Consider the following 15,938-nt stretch of genomic DNA (forward strand, 5'->3'; position numbering starts at 1 on the left):
ATCTTTGACAAAGCAGGAAAGAATGTCCAATGGCAAAAAGACAGTCTCTTCAACAAATGGTGTTGGGAAAATTGGACAGCCACATGCAGAAGAATGAAACTGGACCATTTCCTTACACCACACACAAAAATAGACTCCAAATGGTTGAAAGACCTAAACGTGAGACAGGAATCCATCAAAATCCTAAAGGAGAACACAGGTAGCAACCTCTTCGACCTCAGCCGCAGCAACTTCTTCCTAGAAACATCGCCAAAGGCAAGGGAAGCAAGGGCAAAAATGAACTATTGGGATTTCATCAAGATAAAAAGCTTTTGCACAGCAAAAGAAACAGTCCACAAAACCAAAAGACAACCGACAGAATGGGAGAAAATATTTGCAAATGACATATCAGATAAAGGGCTAGTATCCAAAATCTATAAAGAACTTATCAAACTCAACACCCAAAGAACAAATAATCCAATCAAGAAATGGGCAGAAGACATGAACAGACATTTTTCCAAAGAAGACATCCAAATGGCCAATAGACACATGGAAAAGTGCTCAACATTGCTCGGCATCAGGGAAATCCAAATCAAAACCTCAATGAGATACCACCTCACACCAGTCAGAATGGCTAAAATTAACAAGTCAGGAAACAACAGATGTTCGCGGGGATGTGGAGAAAGGGGAACCCTCCTACACTGTTGGTGGGAATGCAAGCTTGTGCAACCCCTCTGGAAAACAGTATGGAGGTTCCTCAAACAGTTGAAAATAGAGCTACCATACAATCCAGCAATTGCACTACTGGGTATTTACCACAAAGATACAAATGTAGGGATCCGAAGGGGTACGTGCACCCCAAAGTTTATAGCAGCAGTGTCCACAATAGCCAAACTGTGGAAAGAGCCAAGATGTCCATCGACAGATGAATGGATAAAGAAGAAGTGGTATATATACACAATGGAATATTATGCAGCCATCAAAAGGAATGAGATCTTGCCATTTGCAACGACGTGGATGGAACTGGAGGGTGTTATGCTGAGTGAAATAAGTCAATCAGAGAAAGACATGTATCATATGACCTCACTGATATGAGGAGTTCTTAATCTCAGGAAACAAACTGAGGGTTGCTGGAGTGGTGGGGGGTGGGAGGGATGGGGTGGCTGGGTGATAGACATTGGGGAGGGTATGTGCTATGGTGAGCGCTGTGAATTGTGCAAGACTGTTGAATCACAGATCTGTACTTCTGAAACAAATAATGCAACATATGTTAAGAAAAAAGAAAAAGAAGAAGACAGCAGGAGGGGAAGAATGAAGGGGAGTAAGTCAGAGGGGGAGACGAACCATGAGAGACGATGGACTCTGAAAAACAAACTGAGGATTCTAGAGGGGAGGAAGGTAGGGGAATGGGTTAGCCTGGTGATGGGTATTAAAGAGGGCACATTCTGCATGGAGCACTGGGTGTTATGCACAAACAATGAATCATGGAACACTACATCAAAAACTAATGATGTAATATATGGTGATTAACATAACAATAAAAAATAAAAAAAAAAGAAGGGGTCTTCCAGACCCCCCCTTCCCCCAGACTACCCTGGTGCCCTGTGTGCAGGCGAGTGGTCTGGAAAGGCTGTTCTGTATAGCAGAGAGAGAAGGGCTCTTACCCAGCAGTAACACAAGATCATTAAGCCAGCTCTCCAAGCGATGCCTCCAGCAGAGGGGCGTGTTTCTCAGCTTCTTGAGGAAGTTGGGGATAAGTGAACAGCTAGTCTAAAGCAAACCAGCTTAGGGTAAAAATTGGCTTCTCCAAGAAGGTAGAGCTTTGGTAATGCTCGGTGTGTTTTCCCCATGCTGGAATTCTATATCTTTTTTTAAAACTTACACAATGCATTTTATTGTAAAATAAAGTTCAAACTACTCCAATTATATGGAGTAAAAAAGAGAATGTTCCCTTTTACCATCCACCCCCTACCTCATCCTATTTCCTCCCCACAGGTAACTAACTACCGCTAAGAGTTGGGCATGTAGCCTGCCAGACCTCATGTAGGTGTCACATGTTATATACTGCCCTGCAACTTGTTTGTTTTTTCATTTGATGACAAATCACCAACACCTTTGGTTATGTTAGTATGTACAGATCAAATTTGCTGTGTTTCCTAACAGCTATCTAATACACTGTAGTGAGAGGAAAAAATGGAAGTATGCTAAGAATAACCACTTTGCATAGCCTTCCATGGAGTAGGGAGCAAGGATGTTGACAGGGTACCCAGTGGGTTGGTGGGCAGTCAGGATTGAGTTGTGGAGAACTGAATTGCTCCTTATGAGAGCAGGGGAGGCACTTGGAGCCTGTGGCCACCTCAGGTAGAGAGGTGGGAAGGGGAGAGGGAGAGTGGGGAAGTAGGAGGTGTTGACCGGATGGAATATGAGGGCCTGCAAAGTGACCCCTCTGTGCAGCCCTCACATCTTTAGCACGTTTACTAAGTTCATGAACAGATATGTCCCCTATCTCTTGAATGTTTCCTTAGCACAACTTCATAAGCATGCTATTACTGGGTCAATTTCTAGGAATTTCTTTATGGCTCTCGTGACATTGTTAAATTGTTATCCCAAAGGGCTGTAAGAACTATGCTGCTACTTATGCTGCTCCCCTTTGTGTGTGGGGGAGGTTGAAAGGAACCCCAGCTTAGGATGCACATTTCTTGAATCTGTCAGTTGAGATGCTCTTCACAAAGTCTGACAGGTCAACATGTAAATATGGATGCCTGCTATGTGCCAGTCCCTGTGCCACACTATGATGCCAAGGAGGCTGAGCTGGCTCAGGTATCCAGCTTGGCTCCTAGCTCCTAGCTCCACGGTGCTGACAAGCTTGGGGGTCAGGGCATGGTACAGAGGGTGGCCACAAACACTAGGGAAGCCACAGGCCAGAAGTAGTAAACGTGTGGCATCTATGCTCCACTCCCCATGTCCATACTTTTGTCTAATGATTGATCATGGATCTTTCTTGCTGATCCCAGGTGCTTCTTCAGAATCCTTCTCAACATAATGCTCCTCCAGGCAGCTACTAATCAATCAGAATGGATTGAATAGGACATATTTTCTCTCTCTTCTATAAGCTCAACCTAATATGGGATTCTGAAATTTTGTTTTTTTTCAAAATGTGTATTAGATTAGAATATACAACTAATGACATTTAAAGTGCTTATCCATGTCCCACCAAAGGTAAGTGTGCACACTTGAGAAAATCCTGGAACGGTGTAAAGATGGGTAAGCAGAGGGGAAGCAAGTCCCCTGCTACCAACTTCCTGAAGGCCAGCCTTAGTCCCATCCGGTGAGCCCAGAAGCTCATATCTGAGACCCCAGACACTTGGGGAAGCAATGGTGGCTGGCTGATAGTTGCTAGGAAACACTCAGGAAGTGGCTGGGGCACATCTGCTGGGCCTGTTGGTACACTATCTGGTAGGAAGTGAGGGCTTGGAATCAGAAAAGAAAAGAGGAAGGGATGTTGTGCCCAGAGCTGTTAAAGGCCTTTCATGATTCTTGGACTCGAATTACAAATAACAGGGGCAGGGGAACCCCAAATGAAAGCCAGAATAGCTCTAAGTCGACAGCTGGGTGAACTGCCTTGCAGGAGATGTTTCCCATTTGCTTCATTTGCATGAGGGTACTTATTTTTCTGGTGGTTGGGCAAGAAGCCTCTTCTCCTCTCTCTTGTTCCCACTAAAGTCAGACCCATGGGAATCAGCTTCAGAGACCAGTTACTTCTGACCTTGGGCAGCATCTTCCCTGAGGGGCTCCTATGGCCACTCCCCAGCCCACCTTCTGACCAGCCCTGGGATCCCTTTCACCTTGAATTGAAGCCTTTTTGGTCTTTATGGGTTTCAGATCTTGCATTTCTCCCCCTGTCTTGTCCTTGTTCCTCTCCAGGCTCAATTTCACATAACTGCCCATCTGTTTCCTGCTTATCGTAGATTCTCATGGGCTTCTCTTAGTGCCCAAAACCACTCACTCTGTAGAACTGTGAAGGAGCCTGTCAGGTCCATGAATATTGGCCTTATCCTCTGGCCTCCTCTGCCAGCTGGGCCTCAACTGTCAGCCCTTACTGGCCTGTTAGCTATGCTGGCTCCTGAGTGGCCATCTGGGAGCTGCCAAATTGTTGTCTATCCTGTGTGGCATGGCAGGAAGCCCATTGTGTTGACAATAGTGAATTGAGTGTGTTCACACAGACAGTAAAATAACCAGGCATAGCTCACATAAGCCTGGGACACAATATCCCTTCTGTCTGAGGCAGTGATGGATGGTATAGAAAAGAACAGGGATTTCAGAGTTAGGCAGCAGAGGTCAAATCTTGGCTCTGCAACTTAATAGCTTGGGCAGATTTTTTAATCTTTCATAGTCTTAGAGTCCTCATTTAGAAAATGAGGATATATAAAAGTACCTAACTCATTGGGTTGTTTTAAGGATTAACTGAAATTAGTGATCATGGTTTCTAGTGAGAATTTTTAAATGGTAAATGTATTAGTTTATTAGGACTGCCATAATAGAGTATCACAAAGTGAATGGCTTAAACTTTGAAATATTTTGCCTCACAGTTCTGGAGGCTAGAAGTTCAAAATCAAGATGTCTGTGGGATTGGTTCTTTCTGCAATCTGTGGGGGAAGGAGGTGTTCAGGCCTTACACGTTGGCTTGTAGATGGTCATGTTTTCCCTGTGTCTCTTTACATGGTACTCTCCCTGCATGTGTGTCTCTGTGTCCAAATTTCCTTTTTTTTTTTAATAAGGATACCAGTCATTGGATTAAGGCCCACCCTAGTGACCTCATCTTAACTAATTACATCTGCAACAACCCTATTTCCAAATATGGTCACATTCTGCAGTACTTGGGTGTTAGGACTTCAACATGTGAATTTTGGGGTGGCACAATTCAACCCATAATAGTAAGCTATCATTATAAAGCCAGCCTGCCCTCAAGAATGACATTAAGGAGGAAGTTGCAGTGTCCCCAGGCTTGGCCACACCCCAAGGGCTCACAACTATCTCCAGCCATACATATCCTACCACAATGTTCAGAGGCATAGCCTTGACCTGGTGGGAAGCAGACATGACAACTGTCCAAGCTACAGGTCATTATTTGTCAGGAGCTCTTATAAAGCCCTGATTATTGATGGGGTTTTAGTGGAATTAAATGGTGACCATTCAAACTTACGCAGTGAACCACAGTCTACTTGAAATACCATTGTATCAGTCACTGGTAATGGTAGGTCTATGGGTGACCTCACAAGCCTCCAAGTTCATGTGTAGGAGCTAACTGTGAAAAGATTTTTGTTTTTCCTTTTCCCTAACCAGTGGTAGCAGTGGTCATGGGGTAGTGATGGTGGTGGTGATGGTAAACTCCCAAGTGTCAGACAGAGTATACTTGAGCCTGGTGTCCATGTTGGATCTCTAGGGCTGAGGTCCAGGGCTAGCTCTTGACTCTGCTCACTTCCTCTTGTCCTACCTCCCACCCAAGTCAATATGAAGAAGCTCCATGCCTCAAAGCAAATTCCAAAATCATTGGGAATTCATTCCTTAAGAAGTGGAGGGGAGGGTGGCCCACCACTCTCCCTGTTCTGTAGAAAAGCTGGGCTCCTATGGAGGCAGGAGTACAAGCAGTACCCAGCAGCTGACAACTGGGCCTTCTTTATGCCACACCAATGGAAGTAGGAAAGCTGAAAGCAGAGGGATATTGAGGTATGTGCAGAGTGGGATGGAAGACCTTTCATGACCTCTATAATCTTCTCACAAATATCCATCTTGGTGCTGTTCACTGGAGCCCAGTGTCATGGCTGATTCTCCCTATCCCTCCTCCAAGGGAAGCCATATTCAGGAAGTCCCTGCCCTGAGAGTGAGGCACGACAGCAGGGAGCGCAAGTGTCTGGCATGCCCACTTCTGGCATTAACATCTCAACCCCTCCACACCCCAGTGACCTGTAGCTTGGACAGTTGTCACGTCTGCTTCCCACCAGGTCAAGGCTATGCCTCTGAACATTGTGGTAGGATTTGTATGGCTGGAGATAGTTGTGAGCCCTTGGGGTGTGGCCAAGCCTGGGGACACTGCAACTTCCTCCTTAATGTCATTCTTGAGGGCAGGCTGGCTTTGAGGGGGACATGGGGACAGATCTCTATCTTTTCTCTCTTCTATTAACTATCTCAGAATTCCCTTTCTTTTTTTTTTTAAGATTTTATTTATTTATTTGACAGAGAGAGACACAGCGAGAGAGGGAACACAAGCAAGGGGAGTGGGGGAGGGAGAAGCAGGCTTCCCACCAAGCAGGGAGCCCGATGCGGGGCTCGATCCCAGGACCCTGGGACCATGGCCTGAGCTGAAGGCAGACGCTTAACGACTGAGCCACCAAGGCGCCCCTGAGAATTCCCTTTCTAATTTGATCTTCTAGCTCAGCTCAGTTTCAACAAATATTTATTGAATATACACACCATGCTAGCAATTCAATACATGGTACAGCCCTCAAGGAGATTAGTTCAAATAAGGGTTACAAAAAGGCAAAGAAAGGGGTGCCTGGGTGGCTCAGTTGGTTAAGCATCCAGCTCTTGGTTTCAGCTCAGGTCATGACCTCATAGGTTGTGAGATCAAGCCCTATGTTGGGCTCTGCATTCAGTGGGGAATTTGCTTGAAGATTCTCTCCCTTTGCTCCTCCCCCAACTCTCTCTCTTTCAAATAAACAAATAAATAAATAAATCTTAAAAAAAGACAAGGAAAAATTCATTGGAACATAGGCAGAGAAAGGGATGGTTATTTTTATTTATTTATTTTCTATTTTTATTTTACTTTTTTTATTATGTTCAGTTAGTCAACATATAAGTACATCATAAGTTTTTGATGTAGTGTTCAGTGATTCATTAGTTGCTTATAACACCCAGTGCTCATCACAACACATGCCCTCCTTAATACCCATTACCCAGTTACCCCATTCCCCTCCCTTTTGTAACCCTCAGTTTGTTTCCCGGAGTCCAGAGTCTCTCATGGTTTGTCTTCCTCTCTGATTTCTTCCCATTCAGTTTTCCCTCCCTTCCACTGTGGTCCTCTGCAGTATTCCTTATGATCCACATATGAGTGAAACCATATGATAATTGTCTTTCTCTGCTTGACTTATTTCACTTAGCATAATCACTTCCAGTTCCATCCATATTGATGCAAATGGTAGGTTTTCATCCTTTCTGAACAGTAGGGAGGTTCCTCAAGATGTTAAAAATAGAGCTACCCGGGGGTGGGAGGATGGGTTAGCCTGGTGATGGGTATTAAAGAGGGCACGTTCTGCATGGAGCACTGGGTGTTATACACAAACAATGAATCATGGAACACTACATCAAAAACTAATGATATAATGTATGGTGATTAACATAACAATAAAAAATTTAAAAAAAAACAAAAAAAATGGAGCTACCCTATGACCCAGCAATTGCACTACTAGGTATTTACCTCAAAGATACAGATGTAGTGAAAAGAAGGGGCACATGCACCCCAATGTTCATAGGAGCAATGTCCACAATAGCCAAACTGTGGAAAGAGCCGAGATGTCCTTCAACAGATGAATGGATAAAGAAGATGTGGTTCATATATACAAGGGATGGCTATTTAGATGATAAGTGCTAAGAGGCAGAGAAAAATGAGGATTTACTTCCAACTAGAAAGGCTTCATGGTGGAGGTGGTATTTGTCTTGAGCTTTGAAGAATGGCTAGAATTTCAATGGATGCAGTGAGGGAGAAAGCCTTCGGAGTGGAAAGAACAGATAGAGAAAAGATAGGAAGGTTAGAACATGTAGAGCATTATGGGAGAACAAGTGTTTAGGTGTGGCTTGAGCATGGGGTGGAGGGTTTATGTGGGAGTAGAATAGGAGATGAAACTAGAAAGTTGTACCTAGATTGTGTAGGATTCTAGATATCCTACTAAGGGACTTAGCTTTTGTTCTATAAGTGATGAGGATGTTCAGACCAAGTACAAGCTGATCCAAATTGTATCTTAAGAAGACTGATCAGGTAGCTTTCTGTAGCTATGGATTCATGTGGTAGAGGCTGTGGGCGGTGGGGGGCAGGGGGAGCGCAAGCCGGAGGCTGCTGCAATGGTCCAGCAGAAAGATGGTTGGGCAGGTTTCACAGGTTAAAGACAGAGTGGATGAATGGTTACTTAGACTAGGATGAGCAGGAGAGGCTAGGGACCAGGACTGCCCCCTCTACCCCAAGCTGGGCAGCTGCTGGAGGAAGTGACACACAGAGGATTCTAACTGGCATAGGTGGTGAGCAAGGAGTAAGCAGCAATTGTCTCATGTCCTTCAAAAGCATGGGTCTAAATTAAGCTGGTGGTGAGCACGAGGACAGGAAAGCCCAAGTCCACAACAGCTGGACTTGGGCTGGAATTCTTGGCAGGTGCCCTGAAGCCAAGAGTTCTGTTATGGATCCTGCCTTGTTGTATGTTTTGACTGGGCACTTTCTCCATTCTGGCCCATACTCGGGACTCGGTCAGATAAGCAAGTATCTGGGCAAGCTTGTCTTCCATGTTTGCCCTTATTTGTTATTCCATGTTTGCCCTTGGACTAGAGTCCAAGAATTGCAGATTCCACCCTCTGGCCTGATCGCTATAGCCAGAGCTTCTTCCTCAAAGCCTCTCATATTTTCCAAGACTCAGCCTTCAGTTGTAAGAAAGATGTAATGAAAGTACTGGTTCTGTGCTCTTAGGGGTCTTCTGATATCCCTAGAGATGATTCTTGAGTCTCTTCTCACTTTTCCATTGCTCTTTCCATGAGATAGCAGAAATGGGGATTAGGGGCAAGTTTGGACAACCTCAGCAGACCCCTTATTACATCCCAGACGCAAGGTCCAGGCATGTGGCCCAGGCCAGGGCAGAGCAAGAGAACAACCACCACCTCTTCTCCCAGAGCCCAAGGCAGCTAGTCTAATACTCTCCCATGTTTACTAGTTAAATCATCGCTGGTTCTGCAGGAATGGTCCTATACTTGTTAAGTAACTTTAGCTACTCCACTTTGCAGGGATACCCCACTCCTCAAATGCTGGACATTGGATCAGGTCTTACTTTTTTTTCTTTTCCTTCACACTGTCTGGAATTTTTGCTGCTTTACTGACAAGCTACAATATAGAGAGGTCTTGATTAAGCCTTTGGCCTTCTCCTCACATAGGCTCTCCTGGGTTTCTATAACTCAGTTGTCAGCTGGGGCTTCCTTAGTATTTGAGCTCTGGAAAAGATTGCTCCCAATCCTCAATTCCACAGTCCAGGGAATTCCAAAGTAAGTCTGCTGTGAATTCTGGTGCTTCTGCTTCTGGGCTCTTGCAAGAGTCCACAAGAGATCAATTCAATGAATATTTGTGAACCTAGCAGAGGGAGAGGGGGCATATCCAAAACCTTCTTGTTGGTTCCTTTCTCTTATTTCCATCATGTCTTCCTCCAGAGTATCCAGAAGTCTCCTTTTTTTCTTTTAAATATTTTATTTATTATTTGAGAGAATGTGAGAGAGTGAGGGAGAGAGGACAAGAGGGGGTCAGGGAGGGGCAAAGGGAGAGGGAGAAGCAGACTTCCTGCTGAGCAGGGAGCCCAACACGGGGCTTGGCTCAATCCCAGGACCCTGAGATCATGACCTGAGCCAAAGGCAGATGCTTAACTGACTAAGCCACCCAGGTGCCCATCCTTTCTCCTTTACTGTGCAGAGCTGTCCCCCATCTGACCCTTCTTTTCCAGCTAACACTCAGATTTTTGACACTCCACATTCTACCCCAACAATTTTCCACGTTTTTCTCAACAAAGCAGTTCTCACCCTTGAAGGAATTCTAGTGCCAACTCTTACAATAATAAAAATTTTTCTGTCTGATTTCACATGTATCAAACTCAGAGTTGGGTTTTTAAAAGTTCCCTCTGGCCATTAGGATACTATAGGTGCAATTTAATAGAAACTTAATTCTAAGTGTCCTACATGTTAAAGACAGTTATTATCTCACAAAATTAGAAGCCCAGAGACAGGTTGGCTCCAAGCCCCAGGACCCCAGCTCTGCCTCTTGGTTTTGTCCCAAGCTTGGCCTCAGACTGGTAGCAAGATGGCTACTGCAGTTCCAGGCATCATAGCCAGACCCCACAATGTGCAGAACAAGAAGGGGTGGTTCTCTTCCTACATCTTTTCCTTTTTACAGAGTACACTTTTCCCAGAAGCTCCTCAGTAGAAGTTACCTTCCCATCTAATTGGCTGGATTTGGTCACATGCCTAAACCCACAGCTGGAAAGGGGAATGGGATCTGTGACTGCTTAAATTAAGCAGAATCATCCCCTGATGATGAGATATGGTAGCGTCCATTGAAACATGAAGCTGTGTGGATGCACAAACAAAAGTGGGGTGCCTCCCACACAGAGCACTCCTGTGGCTCTGCTTCCAGGTCCAGAATTGTGGCTAGCTGCTGCCTCCTCCCCCAGCTTCAGTCTGCTCCTACAACCCCCAGCTGGAGAGGACACCTGGTAAAACTGAACATCTCTGCCCTAAAGCTATTCTTCTTCTGCACTGAGGACAAACCAACTCCTTGCAATAGAATATTCTTATGTTTCGAGGAATTATTCTCACTATTTCCTTGTTTAGAACATACTAGCAATCTTTTGCAAGTACTTGCATAGATTATTTTTTGAGAGAAGTTATAGGCATTTGGGGGATTCCAAACCTTCCATTTCACATGAGTTTGTTAGAATTGGTTGGGTTTGTGTGTGTGTGTGTGTGGGGGGGTTCTTTGTTTTGTTTTGTTTTTTGCCTTTCACTAGTTAGAACAGTGGTTCTCAAATTTCAGTGGGAATTTCTTAGAAAGCTCATTAGAAATGACAGAAGTTTATATTCTACTACCTCCAATCTGGAACAGAATCTAGAAGCCTAATTAAAAGCAAGCATAGTAGGTGATCACATGTTGGGATTCACTACTTTAGGAGAAGGCATCCAGATATAAGCCTGCTTTGACAAGTTAATTGGAGGGGGCCACAATTCCAATTTCATGTAATTCTATTTTTATTTATAGAAGGGATTTTGTTGAATGAAAACCAAATGTAATATGAATTATAGGTCATTGGGAGACTTCCTTTAAGTACATTCACAAATCAGAAAAGAAAGCTCTCTCTTGGTGAAGTGTCTTCCTAATTTTTGGTTCAGAGCATATGGTTACCCTTCTAAGGCTAAATGTTAGGATGCCATTTGTTCAGTTGAAATGGTGATTGCTGGCACCTGATGCCAAGTATGGAGCTGCTTGGACAGTCTGGACCTGGTTCTTGGAGTATTTTCAGTGTTTTAAAACTCCTGAGTTGTGTTCTTCACTGATAGGATTTGCTTCTTCTAGAAATGGAGACCTCTTCTTGTGAATTAGGACAAGTTGGCCTTGTTTGGAGCACTTGTTGCAGGGTCTCTCACTCCCTCTCTAACAGAGCTGGAAGCTCCCAGTGAGCGATGGACTTGAGGCAGGGAGGTGGCCATTCTTGGCAGATGAGGAAGGGGCCTGAAATCCCTCACACTCCAGAGCAACTTTGACCTTTAGAGCTGGACCTGGGCAGGTTTATTTTTTGACTTTTGGGATATGGAGACAGAATGGGGGTCCTTCACTGGGCAGGATCCTAGCACTGTAGTAATAGAGGAAATGTCTAAGAGAAAAACAGACAAAGATATGAAATAGGAAATAGAGTCAAATTAGAAGAGGAAAAGGTTGAAGAGGCAGGTATCAGATCAAGGGCCCCAGAGGGAGGCAAGTGAATATTGTGATTTAGGGAGAATTCTGGAGTTATACAGGTTTTGTTTTGAATCAGAATTTGGCTACCTGCTAGCCATGTATCCTTAGAAAGGATACTTTACCTTTCAAAGTCTTAGTTTCTGTAATAAGAAGGGTAATAATACTACCTACTTAAAAATTCTTGTGTGGATTAAAGTAATTCATATGAAGTGCTTACCAGTGCCTATCTAGCATAGTCACCATTGATTTACTCTATATTGTCATAACCATAGACTACCTTCTTGATTTAGTTTATAATCAGTATGAACTGCCTCCACAACTTGGAGTACAACTAAAATCACCTCTCTTAAATTTTCCAAGCACCCACGTACCTATCTTTTAGCAGGATGTCCAATATTTTCCACTTGAGATATACACTCCCTTGAATTTTCTAATAACCTCAGTTGGCTCATTCAGTCCAAAGGGATAGTCAGTCCTACAGCCAAATGCTAGCCAGAGAAAGAACTCTAGAATCTCATTGGTCCAATGATGATGTTGTCACTATTTCTGTTGCCATCATATGGTGTCATAATTGAAAACAGTTCCCATGTAGTTGTGGATCATCGCCATGATATTGCCCTCATTGGTCTAAACTTTGTAGTAGATTGTCCTTACTGGGCCCTTCTTGCAAATGGATTGTATTTCTCACTCTACTGCTGTCCAGCTTGGCCCGATGACTTGCTTTGGCCAATGAGGTGGAAGTAACATGTGCTACTTCTAATCAGAAGTTTTTTGGGAGGGGTTTCTTTTCTTAAAAATTTGAATTAAATTAATTAACATACAGTGTATTATTAGTTTCAGAGGTAGAGTCCAGTGATTCATCAATCTTTTATATAATACCCAGTGCTCATTCCATCCAGTGCCCTCCTTAATGCCCATCACCCAGTTACCCCAACCCCCAACCCCCTCTCCTCCAGCTACCCTCAGTTTGTTTTCTATGATTAAGAGGCTCTTTAAAAAAAAAAAAGAGTCTCTTATGGTTTGTCTCCCTCTCTGATTTCATCTTGTTTTATTTTTCCTGGGTTTTTTCTTTTACTAACCAGAATCATGCTGTATGTATTGTTCTTTGATGTGCTTGTTGGAGATGTCCTCAATCTAGCACACTCCTTTTATCCATTATATATTGCACAGAATTAGTGTCACTATTTGGGCTGCTTCCTTCTGCTGTTATAATTATGCCCACTTTTGTGCATAAACTTGAGCACAGGGGCTGGAATTTGAGGGGAAGAGTGTCAGTTTGAGCCCTTGTCAATCTGAGGTGAAGGCGTGTTGACTTGGCATTGAGCAGGTGGCAGGCTGTGCATGCTGACTCGGGCAGGAGGGCGGCTGGACTGTGAATTTGGGATCCACAGGCTGATGGCATCATGTGTGATGGGGATGTGGCTGGTTTTGCTTTTAACTTCTGTTTTTCTGGGAAACTCTATCTCTCCTTCTATTCCAAATGAGAACCTTGCTGGATAGAGTATTCCTGGCTGTAGATTTTTTTTTCCTTTTAGCACTTGGAATTTATCATGCTGCTCCCTTTTGGCCTGCAAAGTTTCTGCTGAAAAACTCACTGATAGCCTTATGGGGTTTCCCTTGTATGTAACTGCTTTTCTTTCTTTTGCTGCTTTTAAAATTCTCTCTTTATCACTACTTTTGGCCATCTTATTTACTTTGTGTCTTGGTGCAGACCTCTTCGGGTTGGTTTTATTGGGGGTTCTCTGTGCGTCCTGGATCTGGATTTCTCTTTCCTTCCCCAGATTCAGGAAGTTTTCAGCTATTATTTCTTCAGATAAATCTTCTGCCCCCTTTTCTTGCTCTTCTCCTTCTGGGATCCCCATCATGTGACTGTTGTGCTTGACAGTGTTGCTGAGTTCCCTGGGTCTATTCTCATTTTGACTATTTTTTTCCCTTCATCTACTCAGCTTGATTACTTTCCTTTACTCTGTCCTCCAGGTTGCTGATTTGTTCTTTTACTTCCTTTTGTTTGTTATTTATTCTAAGTGGTCTATTTTTATTTTCATTTAGTGAGTTCAATATCTCTAATTGGATCTTTTTTAGGTCTCCTATCTCTTGGTGGAGGGTGTCATGAAGGTCCTGCACTCCTTCCTCAATTCTAGTGAGTATCTTTATGAGCATTACTTTAAAATTCGCTATCAGACATATTATTTATCTCCATTTTGTTTAGGTCTCTTGCCATGATTTTGTTCCGCTTTTTCATTTGAGACATATTCCTCTGTCTCCCATTTTGTCTATTGCTGTGTCTGTTTCTATGTGTTAGGAAAGTCAGCTATGTCTCCCGCACTTGAAAGTAGTGGCTTTATAAAGAAGCAGGCTTATAGTGTCCCGCAGTGCAATGTCTCCTTTTCATCAGAAAATGGTGCTTCAGGGGTATCTTCTATGTGTGTTGCTACAGGGGTGTCCTACCATTGTGGTGGAGCTGTGTTTGCCTTCAGTCCAGTCTGCAATATGGCTCTCTGCCTATTGTAGGCAGAGTCTGGTCCCTGTGATGTTAGTGGGCTGGTCCAGGGTCACCTTGGTTTGAGCTGAGTCAGACTAGGTGTTTGCCAGAGATGAAGTAGCACCAAACTGCAGGACACTTTCCCTGTGTTGTCTCCTGAGAAGTTTTTGTTGGTGGGTGGGGCCTGCAGTCAGAACAGCTGCCTGTCCCCAGCCCACTGCTAGGGTCACAGTCAGACTGGCGTGTGGTTATCTTCTCCTCTCTCTGGAGCAGAACTCACTTTGGAGTGGTGTTGGCCCTTGTCTGGGCTGCTTGCAAACTGCCAGGCTTGTGGCATTGATTTGATGGGATCTTGCCAAGAGCGATCGGAGCAGGAGGATCCGCTTCACTGTGGCCTCTTGTCTACATCCGGCTGTGGAGAGCCTGTTCTGTCAGTCTTCAGGTTGCTTTCTGGGTTATTTATGCCATTGTGGGTGTTCTCTAGGTGGCCACATAGCAAGAAGTGAGCCCAGGGTCCTCCTACTCTGCCATCTTCCCTGCAGCCTCTGCTCTCTAATCAGAAGCTTTAAAATCCATCACAATCTGTCTTTTCCTCTGTCACAAAAATGGCACTGTCCCATGTAGGAATTACTCCCCCAGTTTGAGGCCTGGAGTGAAGAGTTCATGGAACAGAGCTATGGTCAAACCATAGCCAGCATGTAATATGATTAAGACTATTTACTATTGTAAGCCACCAAGATTTTGGAGTTGTTTGTTACTATAGCATTATCTTCTTTACCTGGCTGATATACACACCTGGGTCACAGGAGAGCCTCATATTTAGGTTCTATAGTTATAGCTGTTTTAGTTCATTCATTCAACTCAGGCATTATACACAAAGCATACCACCATGCCAGGGTAGCTTAGTTGAGAGGGACCTCTAGCTTTACTACATGCTCTACCATGAATGTATATTCCTCCATGAACACTTAGGCTCTTATTAAAAGCTGGATTACCAGCCCAGACCCTCATGGTATATTCCCCTCTGGGGCACTAGTGTCCCTTCATGATTGCAGATTCCAATAGGAGCTCTCCAAATACATCAGTGATATTCTAATAATAATGTCCCTGCAAAAGGAATGGGTCAGGGGTCAATGCCCTTGTCTCCTATGCAGATTTACCCCAGTAGACAATTTGGCATACCACAGACATTTGGGAGAGCTAGTCTTTATCAGGCTCAGGAGTTTCTGTTACATCTCTTTCCTGTGTATGAGTGACTATTTACCTTATATTTGTTAGGGGAAGTCACTAGTTGATTTTTTTCTCATAGTAAGTGCCACCTACTTCAGTGAGATTTGCTACTCCTACTTCTAAACATAGCAGAAATTTTACTTATTTTTTTTGAAGTCTACATTAGCAGCCACTCTGTTACATGTAGATGTTATATGGAGGCCTCAGTGAGAAGGTCTGGGGGAAGAATAAAGGGGTAAATGGGGGTAGATGGGAGGCATTCTACCCCACTCTCCTTTTTCCTCTTCTAAAAACCCGAAGAATAAGATTGAACCCCAAGAATTAAAAAAATATTTCAATACAAAATAAAATGAAAATGAAAGGCAGCATCAATCAGGCTTTTGTGATGGGATTTGATATTAGTACAAGTAGAGAAGGTATGTGAGGGTCCAAGGTCAGCAGTGGATCTTGTAAGTAGGAAGGAGGAGGGCTGCCTTTCAGAGGTCAGGGAGGTTTCTT

At 43.9% G+C, this 15,938-nt stretch overlaps 1 long non-coding RNA gene across 1 annotated transcript in view; it reads right to left on the reverse strand.

Annotated features, from left to right (window-relative positions):
• The window catches only part of LOC141370876 (uncharacterized), a 25,585-nt gene extending 13,402 nt beyond the window's left edge, over positions 1-12,183 (reverse strand). The window contains exon 1 of the long non-coding RNA XR_012375346.1: positions 12,100-12,183. This is a non-coding gene — a long non-coding RNA (uncharacterized lncRNA). The remainder of the gene's footprint in view (positions 1-12,099) is intronic.
• Between the last annotated feature and the right edge of the window lie 3,755 nt (positions 12,184-15,938).

The sequence above is a fragment of the Callorhinus ursinus genome, unplaced genomic scaffold (assembly GCF_003265705.2).
Source record: "Callorhinus ursinus isolate GAN/ISIS: 27379988/994484 unplaced genomic scaffold, GSC_fseal_2.0 scaffold49, whole genome shotgun sequence".
Lineage (NCBI taxonomy): Eukaryota > Metazoa > Chordata > Mammalia > Carnivora > Otariidae > Callorhinus > Callorhinus ursinus.